This window comes from Trichechus manatus, unplaced genomic scaffold (genome assembly GCF_000243295.1).
Source record: "Trichechus manatus latirostris isolate Lorelei unplaced genomic scaffold, TriManLat1.0 scaffold00111, whole genome shotgun sequence".
Classification (NCBI taxonomy): domain Eukaryota; kingdom Metazoa; phylum Chordata; class Mammalia; order Sirenia; family Trichechidae; genus Trichechus; species Trichechus manatus.
The window spans coordinates 5456628-5463252 of NW_004444047.1; positions in this window are offsets into that span (position 1 = coordinate 5456628).

The following is a 6625-nucleotide window of genomic DNA, read 5'->3' on the forward strand; positions in this document are numbered from 1 at the left end:
TGTCTGCATGCGTACGTACATACACATGCATGCGTGTACTCACACACCTACACATGTATGCATGCCCGTGTGTGCTTGTACATACATATACTGTACATAGACATGCATGCATGCCACAACACATACACACGTCTGTACATGCATGATGCATGGACCCATGCGTATACATACACACAAAGATCATGCATATTTACATACGTACACATTCAAGTGACACATGAGTACATTTTCTTTGTGGAAGGATCCAACAGAAACTGTCTTGGTTATCTAGTGCTGCTATAACAGAAATACCACAAGTGGATGACTTTAACAGAGAAAATTTTTTTTCTCATAGTCTAGTAGGCTACAAGTCCAAATTTAGGGTGTCAGCTCCAGGGGAAGGCTTTGTCTCTCTGTTGGCTCTGGAGGAAGGTCCTTCTCATCAATCTTCCCCTGAACTAGGAGCTTTTCCATGCAGGAACCCCAGGTCCAAAGGACACACTCTGATCCTGGTGCTGCTTTCTTGGTGGTATGAGGTCCCCCTATCTCTCTGCTTGCTTCTCTCTTTTATATCTCAAGAGAGATTGGCTTAAGACACTATCTAATCTTGTAGATCTCATCTCTGTAACTGTCACTAATCCGTCTCATTAACATCACAGTGATAGAACTTACAACACATAGGGAAATCACATCAGATGACAAAGTGGTAGACAATTATACAATACTGGGAATCATGACCTAGCCAAGCTGACAGATATTTTGGGGGGACACAATTCAATCCATGACAGAAACCAAAACCCAGATATATGCAGGACAGAGCACCTAGGCCCATCCTCCTGCCCCCCCATCCTAAAACAGGATGAAGCATCCTCACCATGCATGTGGTTCAGGGGCTCACTTCCTCATCCAGCAGTGGGCTTGGTGGCCTTTCCAGGTGAGTGAGACTTTTAAATTAGCTTTTGAATAAATAATAGTGAGTGAAAAGCAAAAGATGTGGAGGGTGACCTGACCACCAGGTCTCTGTTTCCTTCATGAAGAGAACCACTTGGTTTTTTGTTTTTTTTTTTTTTTTTTTTTTTTTTTGAGGGTAAAATATTTTTATTATTATGTAATAATTTGCCTACTTTTTTCTTTTAAATAAACTTTATCTTTTTAGAATAGTTTTAGATTTACAGAAAAATTGAGAAGACAATACAGAGAGTTCCCATACACCCAACCCCAAACCCAGTTTCTCGTATTATTAGCATCTTACATTGGTGTAGTGGTGGTGGTGGTAGCTGCCATGGAGTCTACTCCAACTCAAGACAACCCCATATGAACAGAAAGGAACGTCCGGTCCTGCATCATCCTCACAATCTCCAGCATGTTCAAGTCCATCATTGCAGCTATTGTGCCAATCCATCTCACCAAGCGTCTCCCTTGCCTTCTCTGGCCCTCTGCTTCACCAAACACGATGTCATCATCCAGCAATTGAACCCTCCTAATGATGACTAGTGACCTACATGTGTCACAATTTACCAATATTGATGTATTAACTAAAGTCGAAACTTTGTTTATTTGAACAGAACAGGTTGATACTGTGTGGTTTAAAATCAGGAAAGGCGTGGGCCAGGGTTGTATCCTTTCACCATGCATATTCAATCTGTATGCTGACTAAATGATCTGAGAAGCTGGACTATATGAAGAAGCACTTCTGCAGGCCAGACAATGAACTTTTCAATGCAGGAATGAAAGCAAGAATCCTCCAGGTGGCTCCTTCTCCTGGTATGGCAGGCTAGTGGTTATTGTCAGTCCCTTAGTGGGCCAGACAGTGTCTCAGTTGGGACAAGCTATAGCTGATTTGAATGAAACCTAGAAGGCTAGAGAGAAGGGGGTGCGAGCCATGGCAAAAGAGAAAAGAAAGACTGGGAAACCTGCAAGATGACCATCCAAGGGCCCCTTGAAAGTGACCTGAAGGCAGATGTAGGTGGACTTAGTGGCTGCCAGAACAGCGGTTAACAAGACAGATAAGCAACTGAATACAGTTTTGCTTAGCCTTTGGAAGAATCTGAAGCCAGAGCAACAGTATTGCCCTTGGGTCCTACTGCCCCTTGCGAGGAAGTGCCCCTTTCACTAGAGAGGGGGCCGAGGTCACCCACAGGTCAGGGCCCTGCAGGGAATGGAGGCCCCATGTAGAGGTCACAATACACTGGTCAAGAACAAACAAGCAGTGATGCTTGCTGTGGTTAATATCGGGGCTAAGTGTACTGTTGTTATTGGAAACCCTGAGAGGTTTCAAGGACTGCCCCTTGGCAGTTGATGGGTACAGCAGTCAGTCCATCCACGTACACCAGGTACTTCTGACCCTGCAAGTAGGCCGCCCTCCCCCTAAACCTTACCAAGTTTATATTTTCTCAATACCAGGATACATTCTAGGGATGAATGTCCTCATTGGCCTGACTTTGACTACATCTTTGAGTAAATTCCGACCGTGAGTGAGGGTGGTAAAGACCGTCCTGAGGGGGAATGTGGCATGGGAACCAGTGACCCTGCCCCCACCACAAAGAGTGGTAGACATCAAGCAATATAAGCTTCCCAGTGGACATAAGGAGATTAGTAAAACTATTTTGGAATTAAAAAGAGTGGGTGTCTTAGTCATCTAGTGCTGCTCTAACAGAAATACCACAAGTGGATGGTTTTAACCAAGAGAAGTTTATTTCCTCACAGTCAAAGTAGGCTAAAAGTCCAAATTCAGGGCATCAGCTCCAGGGGAAGGCTTTTTCTCTCTTTTGGCCTTCTTCTCTTCAGTGTGCGCCCAGACTAGGAGCTTCTCTGCTCAGGGACCCCGGTCCAAAGGACGCGCTCTGCTCTCGGCACTGCTTTCTTGATAGTATGAGGTCCCCAATTCTCCACTTGCTTCCCTTTCCTTTTATATCTTATAACAGATAAAAGGTGGTGCAGGCCACACCCCAGGGAAACTCCCTTTACGTTGGATCAGGGATGTGACCTGGGTTAAGGTGGTGTTACAATCCCACCCTAATCCTCTTGAATGTAAAATTACAGTCACAAAATGGAAGACTACCACACAACATTGGGAATCATGGCCTAGCCAAATTGATACACACATTTTTGGGGGAACACAACTTAATCTATGACAGTGGGTATCCTCTGGTAAGCCCACAGTGCTTTTAATACCCTGTGTGGCCTATGAAGAAACCAGATGAGTCTTGACATATGACCGTGGACTATAGGGAGCTGAGAAAAGTGATCTCTCCTATACACGCTGCAGTCCTGAACATAACTTTCTTATTAGAAACTCTTAGTAGGGACCTGGACACGTAGCATGATACGTTAGATCTGGCCAATACATTCTTTAGCATTCCTCTAGTCCCACTAGCACAAGACCAGTTTGTAGGGCAGCAATGAATATTTCAAGTGCTCCCCCAAGGATATTTACATAGTCCCACTATTTACCATGGTATGGTAGCTAGAGATCTGACTCTTTTCCCTTCCTGGCTAACCGTCCGTTGATTTCATTACACTGATGGCATCATGTTAACTGCCGAAGATATTTCTCTGTTACAGGAGTTTCTAGACGTCCTAATCATCCACCTCCAGGGGAGAGGATGGGCTGTGAATCCCCACAAGGTGCAGGAATTGGGAACTTCGGTAAGACTCCTAGGGGTCGTCTGGTTGAGTAAGACCCATGTGTAGCCTGAAGCCACAATTGTTAAGATACAAGCTTATCCCACCCCTAGGACGCCAAAGGAAATGCAAGCCTTCGTGGGTCTTTCAGGGTGCTAGGGAGTGTTTCTTCCCCATTTGGCCCAGTGTTTAACACCACTCTATCAACTGGTGGAAAAGGGTGCCTCTTGGGATTGTAGTAATGAACAGCAGCAAGCTTTTGAGAAAGCAAAGGTGTTGGTTGTACAAGTGAAAGCACTGGCCATGATATGGGAATGGTTACCCTTCCAGTTAGATGTGTGCAGCACCCAGGACGGCTTTGGCTGGACCTTGTGGCAAGAACAGGATAAAATTAAAGTCCCCCTAGGTTTTTTGTCCCAATTATGGATGGGGGTGGAAAATCGATACAGTCGCATGGAGAAACAATTGTTAGCAGCCTATGACGCTCTCTGCCAGGTAAAGCTGTTAACGGGCAGGAGCTGTCACCCTTCCCATAACTTTGCCCATAAATGGATGGGTCAACTGGCTGTTTTCCAAACCATCGTCAGCTGTCTCCCAGATAGCCACGCTGACCAAATGGCATGCATACTGCAAGAGTGAAGCGTCTTCTCTGCCAGTCCGTTGTTCCAAGATTTACAGGCTGTACTTGGTCCAATGACATATCAAGATAACCCCCCAGCATAGGTTAGTGTCCTGCGGGAGCAGCCTCCTCTCTCCAAGAGAGAGGAAAGCCTGCTGCCAGCAGATGCCCTGGTACACAGATAGCTCTAGCCAAGGTATGCCACCACTATGGACCGCTGTGGCTGTGCAAGCTTCCACTGATACCATTTGGTTTGAAACCAGCTCATGGCAAAGAAGTCAATGGGCCAAATTAAGAGCCCTGTGGATGATCATCACCCAAAAACTCTGGCACTCAACCCTGTGTGTGGACAGCTGTGCCTATGGGCTCTGTAGAAAGGCCAAAGGCATAAGGAGCAATGGACAATAATGGGTAAAATCCTGTGAAGGAAAGCCTTGTGGCAGGACATCTGAGATTCCCTCCAAACCCCGGATACTGACCTGTTTTCCGTGTAGCAGCCCATTCACAGCTTTCCCCACTGGGAAACCCAGAAACAGACCATATAGCACAAGGTAGAATGGTGCATCCCAAGAGGAAAGCTGCCCATTAGATTCACCAGAAAAGTGGACACCATAGTGTCTTTCTGACCACAGGTATGGCCTACTCTGCATTCTTCCCTTTGGGGCTGCCAACCTCTTCCTAGAGTGGACTCACAGCTTCACTGCAGTCACAACAAAAGCAGCTGCTGGGTCTGTGGACAACTCCCCTTCTCAGGCACTAAAGGCATGGCTTGGAGTGTGGAGCTTCTGTTTAAACAACTGTGAGAGACATGAGGAGAGGAGCATGAAAGCCTCTTTAACTTACTGGGGCATAACAGGTGAGGGGGGCACCCACATCTTGGTAAGAGACTGCAGCTCCTCCCGGTTTTGACCACCAGAAGGTGTTTGCCATCTCTGGGATGATTTAGGTTGGTTGATAACTAAACAGGGTGTACTAGGAAAACCTGCTTCAGTCTGTTTCAAACCAAGAAAAATCTCATGGGTTCCCATGTCTCCCCCTAAGTCTTCCCCGTCTCCCTCCAAGTCCTACGCCCACATAATGGGATGGATTCCTGCGTCCCACTGCCAACGGGGGATAGTACCTGATGTCACTGACTGGTTGCAATATAAACACCCAACTGGAAGGTGTATCCTGCTCCCAATGGCTCCCGGTAGCCGTGTGGCCACTACCTATGGCCCTGGTTACTGTACAATTAGATAGAGCACTACACTTTGGGGTTACCCTATGCCACAGGGACCGTCAAGAAAACTATACCAAAACCACTGAAATACTTCATGGTGAAATCCAGGTGGGCCAAGCATAGCCTTTTCCACCGGTGTGATCACCTTTTAGCTGTTTTGTGCACCCCCCCCCCCCCGTGGAATCCTTACGAGTAATAGGACAAATTGAAGCTTTAACTAATTTTACTAAACATGCCCTGAATGACACCAGAGAAATCTTGTGGCTGTTAACTACTGAAACCGCCTAAATGAGGAGGGTAGTCCTTCAGAACCGAATGGCTCTGGACATTCTAACAGCCGCTCAAAGCAGGACATGTGCCATAGTAAAGACGGAATGTTGTTCCTCTATACCAGACTACTACCAGAGCATAACTCATCAGTTAGGCCAAGTGAAGAAAGAAATAGAGGCCCTGGATGCACATGATGGCTGGTCTGCTATGGCTGCCTGGTTTTCCTCTTTCCTCTCTAGTTGGCATGGTGTTTTGATGGGTCTTGTATTTTTCCTGGGTATAGGATTGCCTGCTGTGTTTGTCTATACTAGTGGTGTGGTCTATGGCTCCAGTTACAGCAACGATGTCTGTCCTTACAGTGACACTTCTTCTTGGGGCCCTCAGGAACTCTGTGGAACAGGGGGAATGCATCAGATTGTAAGAGTCAGCCTCGAGGGGTGGACTGACGGGAAAACTGGCCTTACAAGGTCAAACATGGCTGCCCTCATGCTTTCTGTTAGTTGACTGCTATTTTCTAAGCCCCTGTTATGTGACCTTGCTGAGGCAGTCTTATATAACTCTCTGGCTCATGGTCACCTTTGTCCTTGACCACTATAAAACATCCACCACCACTACCACCCTGCACTGCTGGGCACAGAGATCTGCTTTGGTCCTCCTGCAGCCAGGACCACTGTGTCGTTTGTATAATAAAGCTCCTTCACCACCACACTGGAGTTGTCTGCCTCTTTTCTGAGTCTCTCAGCACCCTCCATTTTAAGAGGCAAATTTCAAGTTACTGGTCCATGCCTGGACAGTCGATATGATTCGGAACTGACTCGACTGCACCTAACAACAATAACAACAAAGGTTTATGTAAGGAGCCCTGCTAGCGCAGTGGTTAAGGGCTTGGTAGTCTGCTTCTGTAAAGATTTACA